We start from the raw sequence: 19,815 nt of genomic DNA on the forward strand, positions 1-19,815 counted from the left end.
CCTGGCCAGGCCGAAATGGAGGAGAAGGCAACAGTGCCAGCACCGCTCTTCCCTCATAGAATTCCCAGGTCCCCCTGGGGGGAGGGCTCTGCCTGCTCAGGAGCTCTGCTGGGTGGATGGGGGGCATGAGAGGAGTTGGGCCAGGCTGGGTCTAGGCCAGGAAAGGCCTCAGTCAGGGCTCTGTCGGGCACCCTCTCCCCTCTCCCCCTCCCCCCCCCCCCCCCCCCCCCCCCATCTACCACCTCTGCTCCCCTAGAGTGGCCTTGCCCAGGGCTGCCGGGCGCTCTGGAGACTCGGAGGCCAGGCACAACTGACTGGCGCCCTCTAGTGTCTGCCTCTCAAGGCCCAGGTGCCCCTCTGGGGAGCCGCGTGCATCACACCCCACTCCCCTGTGACAGACTGGGGAGAATCCCCTGGACCCATCATTTATCTTCCATGCCAGGTCACTTCTGAGAATGTGAGGGGGCTCTGTGGTTGGTGCTGCTGGGACGACAGACATATAATGGGACTGTCCGGGGCAAGTCAGGGCATTTGGTCAGAATCGTCCCCCTTCCCCACAGTAGCCATCGGAATCATCTCTGGGAGCCACCCCATGAAGTAAATGAGAAGCTGTGTGAAGTCCTTAGCCCAAGGCCTGGGAGAGTAGGCAATCAATGAACTTGTGATCAATAAGTAACTATGAGCTACACTTGGTGGTAATAACCATCTGGGTGGTTGAGCTCTGGGACCCATTTCCAGAGGGGTAGACAGGGAAAGTTGCATCCGAAGCTCCTTCTGAAGCAGGAAGGTAGAATCCAAGTTCTAGAGTCTGGCACAGAGCAGGAGGGCAGGTCGTGGGGCTCAGCACACATTGACGGATGGAGCAAACCCAGAATATCAGCCTGCGCTTGATCAAGACCTCCCTCCTCTCGCTGTTTCGGGTCTTGCCGGGGAATCCGGAAGGAAAACCGCCCCTCCAGCAAGAGAAGGACATTTTGACCCAGTGCCTCTTCCCCACTGGTTTTGCAGATGAGCCCTCCCTCTTCCCACCTGTTCCTCTTGCACCAGTTTTAGAGATGACTTCTGCTCTGCTGGGCGCCCTTGGTGACTAACACAGGCAAGTGTGTGGGCCGCCACTTGTCCTGGCCTCTACCCCACCTCCCTGCCCCATGTCCTCATCGCTGCCTCGTGGCTTCTGGGGGCAAGGCCTCGGGGAGGTGTGAAGCTGTCCCCCCCACCTCCCCGAGCTCCCTGCCATGGGCATGGGCTGATGCAAGCTGGCAGCTTCTGTGACCCCTGCACCAGGTCAGGCCCAGCACTGGGCTTGAGTTTTACGCTCAGGGAGTTGGCAGCTGGGGTGGGGTGGGGAAGCTGTCACATACGCATAAACAGGGCGGAAGTCTCCAGTGGTCAGAGCCAGGGCAGAGAGCCAGCAGCGGGCTTTGGAGTGCTGGAGAGGGAAGGCACCTTAGGCCCAGAAAGCGGAGAAGATTCTGCAGGATGGGTACAAAAGGTTTCCGCAGGTGGAGGTGGGTGAGGGCAGGACAGGGCTCTGCTTGGGGGCCCCCATGGGGAGGAACCTAGGTGGCACTCTGGTGTGTGTGTATGTGTGTGTGTGTAGGTATGATTTGGGGTGACATATAAGTGATTTTGGTGAAGTCAGTGAGATTTGGAGCTGGGCAAATGTCATTTTGAAGAGCTCTCCTTGGCGTAGGGGTGAGGGGCAGGTACGCGCCTTGTGCAGGAAAGGGAAGAAGACTTGAGCTGGCTTTTGTGTTCCTCAAACCAGTTTGCCCACATCCTTGGTTTCTGTGCCCTGTGAAGGCCCTCTCTGGAGCCCTGCGTGTCTGGGCCTGCGGAGCAGCGATGCCTACGTGAGGCTAGCAGTCTCCCCAGGAACTCCCTGCACGGGGTCCCTGGCCACTGTTGGAGTGGAGAGGCATCTCTGCCCCATCCCCCTGCTGCTCTCGTAGCCCCCACCCTCAGCCAGCAGGCATGGGCTCAGCCCCAAGCAGCCCCCCAGCGTAAGCAGCGCTCCTCTCTGTTGCCCCTTTTCTCTCCTCAGGGCCTGGCTCTTACACAAGGCTTCCTTCTGCTCACACTCAGAGCTTTGCACAACCGGCGACATATACAAGCACTGGGTCTGGAACAAAAGAAAACCTGGCTCTGAGATCAGCCTCTGCCGTCCACCAGCTATGTGGCCTTGAGTAGGTCAAATGCCTTGAGCCTCAGTTAGCTCATCTGCAAATTGGGGATAATAACACTTAATGGGACTTATCTCATGGGGTTGTCATGAGGAGCACGTGAGATGATGCATGTACAAACGCTTTGCGGAGGGCTCCACCAATGGAAGGGATGACTATTGCTGTTTTCATGCCACACATGACCCAAGCAACACTCACCCAAGAAGGGAAACACAGTCGCTGAGTGTGTTCGCTTTACTCCCTCAGTAACTATGAAGCCTACTGTGTGCTGGGCACTGTTCCCAGCACGTGGGATATGCAAACAAATAAAACCCAAGATCCTTGCTGTCTTGGAGTTTGCATTCTAGGGGAGGGGTTCCCCCACACCTCAATCCATCCAGCACACATTTGGACCTCTTGCCCATATCCACAAACCCAGCCGAGGAGGTCAGGTGACGTTGGGCCACTAGGAATTCTCTTCCCGAGTACCTCGCAGCCACCCAGTGGCCTGGGCAGAAGCCCTTGAGTGGACTAACAAGGTCCTTCCGACGCTTGCTGGAGCATTCAGAGCACTGCAGCAAGAAGAGAGAGCAATCGTGACGTTTAAGCGCCCATTTTACAGACGGGGAAACTGGGGCCCAGGGAAGTTTAACTGCCTTTTGCCCCAGGTTCTGCAGCTACACAGTTCCAGGCTCAGAAAGTCTGGCTCTCCCCTCAGGAGAGCTCACAGCCCCTTTCTCTCTTCTGATGCTTCTTTTTCCCCGTGGGCAGGGGAAAAGCCAGTAACATAATTATTCAGTCCGTCAACGAACATTTGTTGAGCTCCTGCCCTGAGCCACCCACTGTTGTGAGCACTAGGGACAGTCTTGGCCTTGGTGGGGCTTACATGCCATTGGGCGGCAAAGTAAAAGAAATATGTAAGCAAGTAACTGCGTTCAGGTAGTGACGAGTGCTGGGCAGAAAGCCAGATGGGATGATGGGCGGGGCAGAGGCTAGGGGTTAGGGTGGTCAGGGAAGACCTCACGAGGAGGTGACATTTAAGCCGGAGTGCAAGTGAGGACCTGCAGGACTCCAGAGAGCTTCTCCCTACTTCACTAAAAGGCAAAGGAATGCCTGTTGTTCCTGCCCACGGGGAAAAGAAGCATCAGAAGAGAGAAAGGGGCTGTGAGCTCTCCTGAGGGGAGAGCCGGACTTTCTGAGCCTGAAACTGTATAGCTGGTGTGAAGAGCCAGGTGGCAAATCTGGGGATGCTCTTGTTTTGTTTTGTTTTTTGGTAGACTTTATGTTTTAGAGTGGTTTTAGGTTCACAGCAAAATTGAACAGCGAGTACAGAGAGTTCCCATATACCCCCTGGCCCCATATATTCCCCTCCCTCCCCCCCCCCCACCCCCGCCCCCCCCCCCCACCAACCCCCCCCCCACCAGAGTGGCGCATCTGTCCCAGTACGTGAATCCGCTCTGACACATCATGATCACCCCGTGTCCACAGTTTTCATTAAGGTTCGCTCCTGGGGCTGTGCATTCCATGGGTTCTGACAGATGTATGACAACATGTATCCACTGTTATAGTATCATACAGAGTAGTCTCATTGCTCTGAAAATGCCCTGTGCTCAACCTTTGCATCCTTCTCTCTCTCCCTGCCACCCCCCCCCCCCCCCAATCCCTGGCAACAACTGATCTTTTTCCAGAATGTCCTATCCTTGGAATCATACAGTATGGAGCCTCTTCAGATTGACTGCTTTCACTGGCTAATTTGCATTTAAGTTTCCTCCATGTCTTTTTACAGCTCCATCACTCATTTCTTTGAAGCGCTAAATATAAAATTCCATCGTCCGGATGTAGGGGCTGCTTTTGGTTTGGTTTGGTTTTTTATTTGGGCTTTTATCTAGCTTCTCCTTGAAGCAATCTCAGCCTGCAAGTCCTTTCCTTCCCCCCAGGGCTGCACCACCCCCCCGTGCCCAACAGGTGGCCACACCACCCTGTTTTGGCTTTTAACAGCCGATGGCTACGCACGACAGGGATTCTTGGGCGATTGTGTGAGTGAAACAAGGGAGAGACTGTGGCTGCGCCCCCCGGGCCACCTGTCTCTCACTCCCCTGCCCAGGCAACTGCAACAGCTGAGCTACACTTCTGAGTTTGGGGAACGAAGAGGACCTGGAACATTTTTGCCATTTCTGTTCCTTAAGGGAAGAGAAGCTCTAGTGCCTGGCCCTCACACAGTACTGTCTTCTAGAAGACCAGAAACTTCTAGGAAGTTTGGTCCTCACAATGGGATCTGATCCCAAGTAGGTAGTTCTCCGGGCAGACAGCCCTGTTTGTACAGGGGGAGCCTCCCTGGGTGAGGAGAAAGGATGCTGGTATATTTTGATCTTGGGGCTGGCAGCCTAAAAGGAAAAATATTTCCGATGAAGGAGGCTGGTGTCTTTTGTTAGCAAGATTGAACCGTGGCAACAATGAATAGATACACAAAGTGTAATATATGTATATATATAATATATTATATATGTAATATATGTAACATATATTACAATGTATATTATATTATAATACATATTACAATGTATCTACATTACTATATTACAATGTGTATATATTACAATAGATAATATATGTATTACAATATCATGTTATATATATATATATATATACAATGAATATTATTCAGCCTTAGAAAGAGGTAAAATTCTGTTCAACTTTACAGTATGAATCAACCTTGAAAACATTTTGCCAAGTGAAATAATCCAGACACAAAAGGACAAATATTGTACAATTCCATTCATATGAGGCATCTGGAGTGGTTAAATTGAAGGAGACAGAAAGTAGAACGGTGGTTTTCAGGGGCCAGGGGTGGGGATGGAGAGTTATTGTTTAATGGGCACAGAGTTTCAGTTTGGGATGACAAGTTCTGAAAAATAGACAGTAGTCTGTTTGTGATGGTTGCACAACATTGTGAATGCACTTAATGCCACCGAACTGTACATTTAAAAATGATTAAAATGTTAAATATCACGTTATACAGATCTTCCTCCATTTATGATGGGATTATGTCCTGATAAACTCATCATAAACTGAGAATACCCGAAGTCAAGGGGCGCCTGGGTGGCTCAGTTGGTTGAGCAACTCTTGGTTTTGGCTCAGGTCCTGGTCTCCAGGTTGTGAGACTGGGCCCCGCGTCAGGCTCTGCACTCAGCATGGAGTCTGCTTGAGATTCTCTTTCTCCACCCCTCCCCTCACTCATGCGCTCTCACTCTCTCGCTCTCTCAAATGAATAAATAAATCTTGGGGGAAACAAAGAAAATATCCTGAATAGAAAATGCTGAACATCATAGCTTAGTGTAGCCGAACTTAAATGTGTTCCGAACACTGAACATCAGCCTACATTTGGGCAAATCATTGGACGCAAAGCCTATTTCATAATGAAGTCTCGAATATCTTATGTAATTTATTGAATGCTGTGCTGAAAGTAAAAAAAAAAAAAAAACCAGAACACTTGTATGGTTAGAGAGGGTGGTAGGTGTGTTGATCGTTTACCCTCGTGATGGTGTGGCTGGCCGGGAGTTACAGCTCGCTGTTAGTGCTCTCTGTCACAAGAGGGTATCAGCATATCACTGACCTGAGGAAACAGCAATAGTCACAATTTGAAGTACACTTTCTACTGACTGTGTATCACTTTCACACCATCATAAAGTAGGAAAATCATAAATCAAAACTATCATAAGTCTGGGACCGTCTATATATATTTTATCATAAAAAAACTTTTTTGTAAAACTGATTGAACCAGGATCATAAAGTCCACAGAGTTCATCTTGTTCTTTCATGGTTGTTCACACCCCCCCCCCCACACACACACCCCAATCTGACACAGCGTCCTGTGTTTCCCATCACACACTTCAAGCCTGGACATCTCACTATCTTGAAAGAGTGCTGACCGTCAAGTGGAAAGACTGTGCTGGTGTCTAATAACTGAGCCTTCGCTTCCTCATATACAAATGGGGAAAATAACACTTGCCCTATCCTAGTTATAGACTGTCACAAGATCAGTGAAGCCCTCCCTGCTGATAAAGGATCATTAGGTTATCATCCTGTTGACCTTACAGCAGTCCGGTTTTCTTCCCAGCAAAATGAGTTTACTCAGGAATTGAAGAGGAATTGCAATTTGGGACAGGCAAGCTGCAGCAAAAGCCCTAAGCAAGTGGAAGGGCAAAGGAGAGGAACCCTCTTTTATGGAGTAAAAGGGGGAAATTGGAACGGGCTTGTTATAAATGAAAAGTGCATTGGAGTAAACTGGGAGTTTGAAATGTAGTGTCTTTTCATTGGCTGAGTTGTGAGTCTCTCATTGGCTGGGTTGTTGCCCGTTGAGAAGAAAATCTTCCTTCCTCTTGCTAGGGTGGTAAAGTAGGCTTCTTTTGGTTTGGAATTTAAGGTACATCTCTTCCCGTTGGGGCTGCAAAGGGGTATGAGTAGTACAGCCTGAGAGCTCCCCCTTGTGGCCTCCCAACTCCATTTTAAATGAGATTCCCTTGACTCAGTTTCACAATCCTTATTGTCCAGGTCATGGGCTCCAGTTGGGGACAACTCTAATTGTTGGGAAGTTCAGGCAGAATTGTGAAACAGAAAAGGTTACTCTTGGTATCACTTCACCTCTTACATAATATGTCTTAGAATGTCCCTTTCCTTTTAGCAACTTCATACCACATCCAGCCCCTTGTAATTGTGTGCTAACCCCCTGCCCATATCTTATCTCTTGGAACTATGTTAGGAAAAATTCTGTGTGTCTCCTGTACTCATGCCACTAATCACACTTGGAATACTTCTGACACCAGATGTGTGGGTTTTTCCCCCCACAGAGCAATTCTAGGACACCACCTGGATGTCCTAGAATTTAACTCAATTCTGACATTGTCTACCTGGAGGTAGCATCAGGTCCCATAGGTTAAGGTCTCAGTCCTACGAGATTGCCCCCACCCTCTCACTTCTCACTTCAGATGCCACTCGAAAATCCAGGTTGTCATCCATGCTTCTAACTGATCAGCTACAATTTGGAGGTTCCCACAACCCCCTCTTCAGGTTTGATTAATTTGCTAGAGCAGACCACAGAGCTCAGGAAAACAGTTTACTTACTGTTTGCTGGTTTATTGTAAAAGGATATGATAAAGGATACAGATGAGCAACCAGATGGGAGAGATGCATAGGGTAAAACACGTGGGAAGGGGCGAGGAGCTTCCATGCCCTCTCTGAGCACTCCACTCTCCCAGCACCTCCCTGTGTTCACCAACCTGGAAGCTCTCTGAACCCCATACTAGTGAGATTTTATGGAGGCTTCATCACGTAGGTGTGATCAATTATTAACGTCATTTCCAGCCCCTCTCCCCTCTCTGGAGAATGGGGTGTAGGGTTGAAAATTCCAAGGTTCTCCATAATGGTTTGGTCTTTCTAGTGACTAGACCCCATCCAGGAGCCCACCAAGAGTCTCACCTCAATAGAACAAAAGACACTGCTGTCACCCAGGAAATTCCAAGGGATTTAGGAACCTTGTGTAAGGAACTGGGGTCAAAGACCCAATATTAGAACAAAAGATGCTCCTAATGCTCTTATCACTTAGGAAATTGTAAGGGTTTTAGGAATTCTGTCCCAGGAACCAAGGGTAGAGACTGATATACACATTTTTTTTATTATTTTACAGGAACCAAGGTGCTACCTCCTCCAGAAAGCCTTTCCAGATTCTCCCTCCCTCTTCCTTCACCTGAGCCAGGTGGAGTTTGGGGAGCTGTGTGATGAAAAGAATATATAAGTGAAATTGTAAAGACCTAGGTTTGAATTCTGCCACCATTTACTATGCGTGTAACCTTGGCAATCACTTAACCTCTCTGAGCCTCAACATCTGTCTGTAAATTAATGGCAGCAAATTATTTAAGAGGATGGTCATGAGAGTTAAATGATAAAACATAGCCAACAGTGCTAGAAATGTGTGATGCTCAGTACATACTGGTTTCCTTCTTTGAGCTCCCATAGCCCTTTATCTGAGCTTTCAGCCTTGTATTATAGGTATTTGTGTCATTCATTCATTCAACAAACATTTAAATATGAAGGCAATAAGTGTTATGAAGAAAACTAACATAAGTTGAGGGAGGAAGAGAATGTGTATTGTGTTGTTAGTTTGTTTAGGATGGTTAGGAAAGGCCTCACAGATAAGGCATCATGTAGACAGAGTGAGTGAGCCCTGTGGATATCAGATAAATGGGGTGAGAGGTAAGGCCCTGCGGCAGGAACATGCTGATGTGTTTGGGGAACAGCAAGGAAGCCAAGGTGGCCAGATCAGAGTGAGCAGAAGAGGGAGGAGGAAGGGTGGAGAAGTAGCAGGGGCCACACCACACAGTACCTTTGTAGACTGTGACAAGGACTCTGGGTGAGGTGGGAAGCCAATGGAGAGTGTTGACCAGTAGAGTGAGAGAACTGACATAGGTTGTAGAGGGTCCCTTGGCTGCTGTGTGGTATGCCATTGACCGGACAGTAGAAAGGGTTAAAACAGGGAGGATTGATTGGCAGCCTATTGCAGTAATCCAGGTGAGAGATAGTGGCTTGGACCAGGAGAGCAAATAGAGGTAGAAAGAATGGTCAGACTCTGAATATATATTGATTTTGAAAGTAGAGCCAAGAGTACTTGCTGGAGTGTGAGAGAAAGAGCTAATGCCAAGGTGTTTTTGTTTTTGGGTTTTTTGTTGTTGTTCTTGTTTCTTTGTTGTTGTTTTTTTGCCTGAGAAAGTGTGAAAATGGAGTTTCTTTCACTGCAATAAGCAAATCTACTGGAAAAGCAGGCTTGGGTGGGGCAGAGTGGGGATGAGGAATTTGGTTTTGTATTCACCTAGTTGTTTACCATTTCCTATGCTCTTCATTTGTTTCTAATGACCCAAATTTCCCTCTTATATTATTTGCCTTCAGCCTGAGAACTTTCTTTAGCATCTCTTGTGTGAATATTTGCTAATGGTGACTTTTTTTAGTTTCTTGCTTTATCTGGAAATATCTTTCTTTTACCTTCATTTTTTGAAGGATATTTTTGCTGGATATAGAATTCTGGTTTGAAAGTTTTTACTTTCAGTTCTTTAGAGATGGGGGTCCACAGTTTCTGGCCTCAATTGTTACTTTTCCTTTTTTCAGCTTTATTGAGATATAATTGACAAAATTGTAAGATATTTACAGTGTACAACATGTTGATTTGATATCCATATACATTCTGAAAGGATTCCCCTATGGAGTTAATTAACACATCCATCACCTCACCTATTTACCTTTTGGGGAGTGTGGTGATGAGAACATTTCAATTCTACCGTCTTAGAAAAATTCAATTATACAATACAGTATTATCCACTATAGTCACCATGCTCTACATTAGATCCTCAGACCTTAATCTCATAGCTGAAGTTTGTAGTCTTTTACCAACCTATTTCCCCTACCCTCCAGTCCCCTAGCAACCACTTTTCTCCTCTGTTTCTATGAGTTTGATTTTTTTTTTTTTTTTTAAGATTCCACATATAAGTGATACCATGTAGTATTTGTCTTTCTCTGTCTGGTTTACTTCACTCGGCATAATGCCCTCCAGTTTCATCCATGTTGTTGCAAGTGACAGGATTTCCTTTTTAAGACTGAATGGTATCTCATTGTACAAATATATCACATTTTCTTGATTCACCTGTTGTCAGACACGTAGGTTTTTTTCCATGCCTTGGTTATCGTGAATAGTGCTACAATGAACATGGGAGTCCAAATATCTCTTTGAGATAATGGTTTCACTTCTTTTGGAGATACACCCAGAAGTGGGATTGACAGATCATACGGTAGTTCTAGTTTTAATTTCTTGAGGATGCTTCATACTGTTTTCCATAGTGTTTGTACCAGTTTACATTTCTACCAACAGTGTGTGAGCGTTCCCTTTACTCCACATCCTCACTAGCATTTTTCTCTTGTCTTTAGATAGTAGCCACTCTAACAAGTATGAGGTGATATCTCATTGTGGTCTTGATTTGCATTTCCTTGATGATCAGTTATGTTGAATACCTTTTCATGTACCTGATGGCTATTTGTATGTCTTTTTCGGAAAAATGTCTATTTAGGTCCTTCGCCCATATTTTTATTTGGGTTGTTTTTCTGCTATTGAGTTGTAGGAGTTCCTTGTATAGTTTGAATATCACTCCTTTACCAGATATTGGTCTCTATTGTTTGATGAGAAGTCAGGGTTATTTGAGTTGCTCCCCCTGCCCCCATAAGAAATGTAATTTTTTGCTGGCTACCTTCAAGATTTTCGGTTTATCTTTAGTTTACAGCAATTTGACTAGTGTGTCTAAGGAAAGTTTTCTTTGTATTTATCCTACTTGGGATATACTGATCTTCTTGAATCTATAAATGCATGCACGTCTTTCACCAAATTTGAGCTATTATTTCTTCAAAAATTTTTTTCTGTTTGGTAGCCTCTCCCCTTCCAGAGAGGAGTCAGTTACATGTGTTAGACATTTTGGAATTGTTTCTTAGGCTTCTGAGTCTCTGTTCCTTATTTTGTCCCAAGCTTTTTTTTCTCCTTCTTCTTCAGACTGGATGCTTCCTTCTGATCTCACTTAAAGGTCTTTGATTTTTTTTCTCTGGTGTCTTCATTCTATTGTTAAGCCTATCCATTGAATTTTTTATTTCAAATATTGTTTTTTTCAGTTCTAGAATTTTCATGTAATTTTTTAAAATAGAATTTATTTCTCTACTGAAGTTCTCTGTCATTTCATTTGTTATAAACAGGTAATCCCTTACCTCATGAAGCATAGTTATAACAGCTACTTTAAAATTATGATCTGCTAATTCTAACATTTGGGTCATCTCAGGGTCAGTCTCTCTTGATTGTATTTTTTCTTGAGAATGGGTCACAAATTCCATTTTCTTCATATGTTTGAGTAGTTCGGGGGTATTCTTGACATTGTGATGGTGAAGTAGAGACTCTGAATTTTCTTATATAGTTTCCCCCCAAATGCTGACTTTTGGATTGTTTGAGTTGGCAACTAACTTGATTGGCTCAAACTGTAAATTGTCTCTTGGGCCACAGCTCAGATCTCAATTCAGTACTTTTATTTTTATCTGGGCCACTTAAGCCTAACTCATGCATGCATGGTTCAGAAATTGGCCAGAGATTTGCACAGAGTTTATAATACAGAATGTGTGGTTCTTCCTTTCTGGCTCTCTTTTCCTGGGTTCCTCCCCTCACTTTCCAAAGGCTGAAGTTGCCTCAAACTCTATCCTTTGATTCTTCAGGCCAGAAGTACTGGCCTTTTCATTTTATCTTTCACTTTATCTGTCCTGTGTGAATCTACTGTGGCCTGCCTTTAGGTTAAAAGCCATAAAAAAAAAAAATAGAAAGTCATCCCATGCATTCATTTTTCCAAGTGTTGACTCCTCTCCAGAAACTCCATGTTTCTGTTCACTCTCCAGAACCTTCAGGTAGTTGCTTTTTTGTGTGTGTGTTTTGTTCAGAGTTCATCATTGTTATTTGCAGGAGTTTGTCTTCTAGGAGCTTACTGAGTTACCCTGCAACCAGAACTGTCAGTATTTTTGTTTTGGACACATCAAGTTTGAGATGTCCATTAGACATCCAAGTGGAAATATTCACTAGCCAGTTGGATATGCACCTGGAGTTCCAGGGAGAAATAATTTAACACTTGGAAGGATATAGATGGTGTATAGTCACCATCTTGGCTTGATAAAGCCAATCAAGATATGAGTATACATGTAGAAGAGAAATAAGCCCAGAACCAAACCCAGGTGCATTGCAGGGTGCATGATGAGGAAGAATTAGCAAAGCAGATCAAGAAAGAGTGGACTGTGAGGGGCAAAACCCCCAAGAGAGTGTTGTCTTGAAGTCCAACTAAAGAAAGTATTTCAAAAAAAGACAAAGTAGTCAACTGTATTAAAGCTGCTAATAGGTTAAGATAAAGATTGAAAACTGACTACTGGATTTAGCAATATGAAGGTCACAGAAAGCCTGAGAATAGTTGTTTTGTTCAAGTGGTAGAGTGAGAACTCACTGAAATGAAATGAAGAGCTGGAGTCCAGGAGCATGGAGAATTCTTCCAAGGAATTTTACCATCAAAGAGAGAAGAAAAATGGGATTGAAGCTGGAGGGGGATATGAAGTCTAGAGAAGTTTTGTTTTAATTTTTTTTTAAGATTTTATTTATTTGAGAGTGAGAGAGAGTACAAGCAGGGGGAGGGGCAGAGGCAGAGGAAGAGGGACAAGCAGTTTCCCCACTGAGCAGGGAGCCTGACGTGGGGCTTGATCCCAGCACCCTGAGATCATGACCTGGGCTGAAGTCAGACGCCCAACCGACTGAGCCACCCAGGTAGGTGCCCTTTAATTTTTGACATCGGGAAAAATCATACCATGTTGGTATGCTAAAATAGGTCATGGTTGAGAGAGAATAACTGGAGTGTGGAGAGAGAGAGGAAATAGGGTCCTGTGCACAAGTAGAGAGTTGTCCTTAGATAGAATTATGAGCAGCTCATCCATAGCAGTTGGAAGCATGTAGAGATGCTGTTGCATGTTGGATGTGATGAGGGTGAGGAGGAGACCATGAGGGGACCTAGCCTAGGGGGCACTCAAAAGAGGCAGCAGGCCAAAAAGAAATCTCTTTTATTTCTTTTCTTTTTTGAGAGAGAGTGTGTGCATGGGGGAGGGGGGTTTGGGAGTAGGGGGATGAGCAGAGGAAGAGGGAGGGAGAGAATCTTAAGCAGGCTCCATGCCCAGCACAGAGCCCAAAACCGGCCTTGATCTCTTGGTCTCACAAGCCTGAGATCATGACCTGAGCCGAAATCTAGAGGCAGATGCTTAACCAGCTGAGCCACCCAGGCGCCCTTCCTTTATTTCTTAAACCAATTTGTACTGGATTTTGTGTGGCTTAGAACCAAAATCTTCCTAAATGATAAATGTGGGTTTTATACCTGTTTCAAAAATGAATTATCATAGAACTGAGTGCTATTATTTATAAGAAATGACTACCAAGTAATGAACCTTCATTCTAATAGACCAGAAATTCTGAGTCCAAATGGGTATTTGCCATTCTTTCAGTTAGTTCTGGGGAACTGTGCCAAAGAATATTGCCACAACTCAAAATATGTTTGGACACTGTTTTGCTTTGAATTGCTTTTAAAATCTGAGTTACATGTTTTGAATACCCTCAAAGACAACAAATCATGGTTTTTTGTTGGTGGATTTGGTGTTGGACATAGACAAAACTAGTTGGAGTTGAGTCCAGCAAATACCCATTTTAGATGAAAACCTGTTCCACAGAAAGTCCAATGTACTCCAGAGCCTGAGCATAGAAGAGAAAACAGCACTCATCCTTTGGAGTAAAAAGTCATCTCTTGGATTCTTCTTGGTAAGCCTGCCTGTCCAACCTTGTGGAATATTTTCAGCAGAAACCATACTGCTGATATCAAGGAAAATAGTCAATGTAAACTTCATTTCTGATGTGCAGGAAGTTAAGTTTTCTACTTTGAGGATGTATGTCAAAGTCTCAGTAGAGACACTGATAATCACTCAACTGTGGGTGAGGCCAGAGAGCCATGGAAGGGCCTCACTTCTGAGTCTGCATCTTTAACTGCATCTTTAACTAAATTAAAGCCACAGCAGAGGCATTTGTACTGCTAATTTCCCCCAAAACTTTGCATGCATCTGAAGAAACTACTCAGGCAGCATTTGGAAGCATGGAATGAGAATCAGACTAGGGTCAGAAAAATACAGGCTGAGTTTCTGTTCTTCTGTTCATTGGCCATGCCACCTTGGATGAGAAACACATTTTAACTTCAATTTCCTCATCTCTGGACAGTAGTAACTCATAGTCTACCCAACGAGATGAAAAGGGGAGAAGTTCACAAAAGTACCTCATCAAGGGGTTGTAGTAGTAGTCAAGGGGTTGGTTGGGTGGGAAAGGGGAGGGAGAGAGACTTGGCGTTTCACTTGCTGTGAGAAGGATGTCCATCCTTTTGTTCTCTGAATTTTGTAATGTGTCCATATATTACCTATTCCAAAAACTTAGAGAAAGATGTAAGAGTTTTTGAAGCATTTGCTGATTTATTATTGGCATTTGACTATAAGACAAACCCATGCTAGGGTCCAGCTACATGAGCTATCCAGCATCCTGCTGTTTAATGCCCATTCAGGGAACTCACTACAAATCAGAGTGGTTAGAAATGGGCTTTTGACAGAACAAATTCCAAAGTGAAAGACAAAAGCTACTGCCCAGCTCGTTTTTGTAAAATAGTACCTACACAACCTACTCCAGCACTTAGGTGAACCACAACAGGGTACGGCTACCATACACATACTGATGGTCAGGGTGTCTTCCAGAAGGGTCCTTGAGGGGCAGCTACTCCTGGTAAGGCAGTTACTGCAGGGAGAACAGCTCAGCACAGCTCTGCCCCAGATCACACCATTGTTCTTTTTTTTTTTTTGGCCAGTTCCTTCTGTCCGTAGATAATAGAAAAAAAAACAAGCCTATTCAACAGGTCAAGTAATTGGGAAAGCTGGAGGGAGGGGTATGAATTATGCAGCTAATTCATTGACATAACTCAGGCACTTAGGCATTCTTGGGCAAAAGGCATTAAGGGACTGCGATGGAAGGATCAATGAAACAAGATCTGGTTATGGGGCAGACTCTGTAGGCACAATGGGCATAGAAGCTTCTGGCTTAATCCTGGGGCAAGGTGAGGAGTGTGGTCAATACGAAAGCACCAAGATGGTGGCTCTCATCATGACACCATATGTCTACAAAGTGGCAAGACTCTCAGGGAAATAATCTCATTCAAGAAGATTGGCAGCTTCTTCCTGAGGAAAGTCGGGAATCTTCGCCGTGTGTTCTGCCACTGCCTCCTCGATTGGGAACATAACCCATCAGAGGCTGGTCCTGGACCTGGCTGTCACCTTGCTCCAATCAGGACTGCACTTGGTGGCCATCTTGCTCTGAGCCTGACCCAATAAAATTAATCTGAGATAGGATTTGGCCCACAGAACAGGGTTGCTCCCATTCTGTTTCTAACATAGTAGCTTTCACACTTTTTTCACCAATTTTAAATCATCAGTGCACACACACCTATGATATTTATTCTCACACATCATTAAAACCAAACTTTAATGAAACAGTTTGTACTGATTACTTGTGATGAACGCTGGTGTTTTTCTATTGTGTGTGTGAGTGTGTGTGTGTGTGTTTTAATGCTAGTTACAACCAACCAAATTGATTGCATAATTCACGAATGGGTTCTAACCAGTAATTTGGAAAACACCACTCTAACCATATGAGCCAGCCAGCTTTGGTCTGTCTGATTCTCACATGGTGGTGAGCCATGTAAGGGTCCCAAGAAGTCTCACTCACAGTTGATTATCTCAGCCCACCTGTCCGTTCCCATAGATCTGCATATCCAAACTTCAGAGTGTATTTATATAAATGTATACTTTGTCCTCCTGGAGCGGACCTCAAACACATGCACTTTTCTGCACACTGAGAGCCACGGAGCTGAGCTTACCCATTCATTCCTTGGTTCTCTCTCTATTGCACCCAGCATTCCAGCTTCCCCAGTCAGTCCCTGAAGTTAAAATATTTGAATCAAAGAATGTCAGGGGTGAAAGAGACCTTAAGAATCATTTAATACAACCACCCCCTTTGATGACTTTCAGTCTATAGTCTCTGCTTGCATTCCTCCAGAGATGGAGAGCTCACTACTTACTGTGGCAATCCCTTCCAACTTTGGACAACAACCAAAATTTGTCTTCCTATGGCTTCCATTTCTTAGTTTTTATGTCAAAATTAGTGAGTCAACATGTATACTTGGAACAATGCCTGGCACATATAAGCACTAAGGGTTTCTCACTAGCATTATTAGCAATGGTCATATTAGTGCTATTAACAGTAATAACTAGTATCACCCCTTTCTCATATAACTGCCCTTCATGTTTAAAGGAAAGAATCATATCTCTTGGGGCTTCTCTTCGTCTGCTACACATCCCGAGTTCCATCAATCCTTACTGTCGTAGTGTGATTTCCTGGCCCTTCCCACCTAGCTCATGGTCCCCCTCCAGATACAGGCAGGTCTCTAACAGGTTTGATGCTTCTCTGAAAACCCCAGCCCCCAAAACTGGACACAAGACTTCTCATAAGGGGCACCAGGACAGAGAAGACTCTCACCTCCTGTGACCTAAGTGCTTGGAAGCTAATAATGCTGCCCAAGATTATTTACAGTCCACATCAGAGCAGAAAGAGAGAAACCTGTAAGCACAAGTAATGGAGGAGAGGGAGGGGTGGCATCCCTCCCTTCAGAGCACATCTCTTGTGGGAGATTAACTGGCATCCTGGGAGGGCTCAGGCCTGCAGGAATGTGGAGAGCCCTCCAGGAAGAACTGGCTATCCAGTGGCTGTACCAGGCTATCTCAGATGCAAGCAGCTGTAAGGAGATGAGAGGGAGTGAGGGGCTCTGATGACCCTGGGCGGCCCATGTTCCAGCTAAGCAAGGAACCATTTACTCTGCTCAAGACAGTTGTTGCCACACAGGAATGTGGGCCCCTGAAGACTTTGAGATCATCCACATTTAAAAAAAAAAAGCCAGAAATGTGAAGTTTTAAATATATGATCATGGGGGCACCTGGGTGGCTCAGTCGGTTAAGCGTCTGCCTTCGGCTCAGGTCATGATCTCAGGGTCCTGGGGTGGAGCCCCACTTCGGGCTCCCTGCTCAGTGGGGAGCCTGCTTCTCCCTCTCCCTCTCCCCCTACTTGTGTTCCCCCCCCGACAAATAAATAAATAAAATCTTTAAAAATAAATACATAACATAGAATCATCCCATTTTTAAATGTCAACTAATTCCAGTTTTTTTCTAAAATATTGTGTGAGGCATCATTGTCAAGGCTAAGCCAAACCACTGTGACCCCCTGTTCTCTACCTGCAGAGCTGGGGGGCTGGGGCCAGGTGGAGCCTGGTGACTGGCCCAATCTACCTTTTCCTCCAGTCTCTCCAGACATTTCTCAAGTCACTGGGGCAGCCAGAGGCCAAATTCAGGAAAAGAGCTACGTTATCTGACCAGCCAGAGCAAGCGCTTGCCTGTGTCTCACACCTAGTGTTTTCTGGACAGGTGGAAGGAGCAATCGAGCCTGCAATGCCATGTGGAAGAAAGCTTTGAGTGGAATCCATTTCCCCACCCCTATGGGGCAGGAACATTACCGCTGGTAAAGTATATACCAGCTTGTCAGAGGAGGAGGAAATCAGGCCTTTCTTGGGCTCTGGCCTCCTGGGTGACTTCGTAGTCTCCTTCCCAAAGACTCTGTTTTGCTTATCGCTTTGCAAAGTAGTGAACCTGTAAATGCTTTGTGTGTTTTCAGATGTAAAGCATGCAAGGACATGGTAAAATGTAGTTGCTTATAAAATTTAGACTCCTCATGGGATCCATAGAACCAGACTTTTAGAACAAGAAGGAAGTTTTCACCAAGCTAGCTGGCCAAATCAGGTAAACTGAGGTAAAGGAATTTGCCTGGAGTCTTGCTGCTGGTTCACTGGTTATTATTTCAGATAATCCTCCCAGCGCCTTGGGAAATGAACCACGATGGCCCCTCACCCCAATCCACCCACTTGCACACTTACAACTGGCCTGATCAACTCATTTTAGAGATAGTCTTATATTTTATGCAAAACAGAAATTTTGCATAAAATATTAATGAAAATTTTAAGATTTTATTTCAAAATAGCAATGAAAATATTAATAAAGCTTCCATTTATAAGCAATGCATGAAACAACGTGAGTGCCCAAGTTTTAAAAATCCATCACGAACTGCATAATTTGAAACCTCTGGCAGACCAAGGGAATTGTCAACTATGCTATTATCGCAGGGTTAAAACAACTTTAGCTAGTAAACAGAAACTATTACCATACATTGTCAGGATTGGTTTCAACTTATGAGTTTTAAAATGTACAGGTTTTCAAAAAGCATCTTTTACATAAAATGAACTGCCTAAAACTTCACTGAACAGGATTCATTGTTCTCCCCATTGACAAAGGCTGCTCCAGCCTGAGAGCGTGTGGTGATGTGGGAGACATTGCTCCCTGCCTTCCCCACATCTGTCCCTCCTTCCTACCTTGTGAGTAGAATCTCAGTCTTGTTTAGATATTGATCAATCATATGGCCAAGGAAGGTGGTATCAGCCCTAGGAGGTGAGTCATGCTTGGTCTAGACCAGTGATGGTAATCCATTGCCAATGATTGGTTGAGGATTGGTGATAATGTGACCCAGTTCTGCCTACTGAGACCTAGTGAGAAAGTGTTGGCTGGAGAACTTAGGGAACAATTTCCTCTGACAAAAACAGAAAGACACACACAGACACACAAAGCTGCATTTTCTTCCTACCTTTGGACGTTGTTATATAAAAATGGGATGCGTGGAGATGTGGCAGCCATTTTGCAACCATGAGGGAAAACAAAGAGAATCATCGAGAACACTTACTATAAGCCAGGCTGAAACATGTATTTTATGGTGACAATAAAAGGGACAAAGGAGAAGAAGGCCTAGACACAGGAAGGTGAGGCATAATTTTTTAATAATTTTTTATTGTTATGTTAATCACCATACATTACATCATTAGTTTTTGATGTAGTGTTCCATGATTCATTGTTTGTGCATAACACGCAGTGCTCCACTAAGACCGTGCCCTCTTTAATACCCATCACCAGGCTAACCCATCCCCCCACCCCCTCCCCTCTAGAACCCTCAGTTTGTTTTTCAGAGTCCATCGTCTCTCATGGTTCATCTCCCCCTCCGACTTACTCCCCTTCATTCTTCCCCTCCTGCTATCTTCTTCTTCTTTTTTTTCCTTAACATATATTGCATTATTTGTTTCAGAAGTACCGATCTGTGATTCAACAGTCTTGCACAATTCAGGCGCTCATCATAGCACATACCCTCCCCAATGTCTATCACCCAGCCACCCAATCCCTCCGACCCCCCACCACTCCAGCAACCCTCAGTTTGTTTCCTGACATTAAGAATTCCTCATATCAGTGAGGTCATATGATCCATGTCTTTCTCTGATTGACTTATTTCACTCAGCATAACACCCTCCCGTTCCATCCACGTCGTTGCAAATGGCAAGATCTCATTCCTTTTGATGGCTGCATCATATTCCATTGTGTATATATACCACCTCTTCTTTATCCATTCATCTGTCGATGGACATCTTGGCTCTTTCCACACTTTGGCTATTGTGGACATTGCTGCTATAAACACTGGGGTGCACGTACCCCTTCGGATCCCTACATTTGTATCTTTGGGGTAAATACCCAGTAGTGCAATTGCTAGATCGTATGGTAGCTCTATTTTCAACTGTTTGAGGAACCTCCAGACTGTTTTCCAGAGTGGTTGCACCAGCTTGCATTCCCACCAACAGTGCAGGAGGGTTCCCCTTTCTCCATATCCCCGCCAACATCTGTCGTTTCCTGACTTGTTCATTTTAGCCATTCTGACGGGTGTGAGGTGGTATCTCATTGAGGTTTTGATTTGGATTTCCCTGATGCCGAGCGATGTTGAGCACTTTTTCATGTGCCTGTTGGCCATTTGGATGTCTTCTTTGGAAAAATGTCTGTTCATGTC

Source organism: Callorhinus ursinus, unplaced genomic scaffold (genome assembly GCF_003265705.2).
Source record: "Callorhinus ursinus isolate GAN/ISIS: 27379988/994484 unplaced genomic scaffold, GSC_fseal_2.0 scaffold10, whole genome shotgun sequence".
In the NCBI taxonomy this organism is placed as follows: Eukaryota; Metazoa; Chordata; class Mammalia; order Carnivora; family Otariidae; genus Callorhinus; species Callorhinus ursinus.